Genomic DNA, 384 nt, shown 5'->3' on the forward strand with positions numbered 1-384 from the left:
CAGGTTAAAATGAACACTACAGGAGCCAGACCAGAGGAGTAACTATAACAGAAAACGGAAACTTCAAAGGTTTTCTGTAGTATATAGGAAAGAAATTAAAGAAGAATAATTTTATGACAACACGTTTGCTTCAGTGATTGATTGATTGATTTAAAGTTCTCTGGCATAATATTTTTTTTAGAGAAATAACCAATGTTAAAACTAAACACTGTAAATAGATATAATGGGGGAATTTAAACTTCGATTTTTGTGAAAATGTGGAGGAAGATTTGACACATTTTTTATTGTTTTGCCAGGAATATACAAAAGGGAATTAAATAATTGAGCTACAACAACCATACGAGGAAGACCGAAATAAAATAGTAGTATTATTTTTATTTAGTG

Source organism: Palaemon carinicauda, chromosome 11 (genome assembly GCF_036898095.1).
Source record: "Palaemon carinicauda isolate YSFRI2023 chromosome 11, ASM3689809v2, whole genome shotgun sequence".
NCBI lineage: Eukaryota > Metazoa > Arthropoda > Malacostraca > Decapoda > Palaemonidae > Palaemon > Palaemon carinicauda.